The sequence below is a fragment of the Egretta garzetta genome, unplaced genomic scaffold (assembly GCF_000687185.1).
Source record: "Egretta garzetta isolate BGI_Z169 unplaced genomic scaffold, ASM68718v1 scaffold190, whole genome shotgun sequence".
In the NCBI taxonomy this organism is placed as follows: Eukaryota; Metazoa; Chordata; class Aves; order Pelecaniformes; family Ardeidae; genus Egretta; species Egretta garzetta.
In genome coordinates this window covers 785,777-786,635 of record NW_009258272.1, presented here as the reverse complement: position 1 = coordinate 786,635, position 859 = coordinate 785,777, and positions in this window count along the sequence as shown.

Here is an 859-nt window from a genome sequence, read left to right as displayed (position 1 = left end):
CGCCCCCGCCCCCCCCCCGCGCCTGCCCCCGCCCCCCGCCGTGAGCCACCCCAGCGCGTCCCCGTGTCCACGCCCCAGCGTCCTCAAGGGAGCAGCTCCGTGCACCCCCGCTGTTACCCCTGTCCCTCCACCCCCCCCGGGGCAGCGAGCAGCCCCTGCTGCTGGTGGCCTGAAAGCATGTCACCATGTCCCCTGCATGCTTAAACCCATCAGAGATTTAATGGCACTTCTGCTCCCTAGCTCTGCACTGCAGCCGCACCTGGGGGCTGTGGCAAGGGGACCCCATGGCCGGGGCTGGAGGACACCAGGGCTTGGTGCCAGCGGGACCCCACGTTCCTGCCCCACCAGGAGAAAAGTGCCCAACTGGGGACACACACACACACACACACCAGCAATGCCTGCATTTGTGTGCAAAACAGCTTGGTTTGGGGGTGTTTGAAGAGAGGGAGTGGAGACGGCTGCTGGCATCCTGGCCACAGGAACCACCAGGTGTTCCCCAGGAATGGGCCAGCAGCTCCCTCCTGGGCCCAGGCCACAGTGTCCCCTGTGGAAACACTCCTATGGGGCACCCCAAGGTCCCCAGTGTGAGAGAACAGCTGGTGGCGGGGGACTCCCACTGGCAGTGATGCCATCTGGCTGTCACCCCATGGGGATGGATGAGGGCAGAGGCTGAGCCCCAAACGTGCATGGTGGACCCTCTGCTGCAGGGCCGGCACCCTCCTCCATAGGGCTGGCACCCTCCTCTAGGGCTGGCACCCAGGGGGTTTTGGGTGTCCACATATGCCAGGCGTCCCCAAACCAGGGCCCCAGAGGTGGCCCCGCTGGCCCCTGAGCAGCTGGGTGGGTGCGAGCAAACACG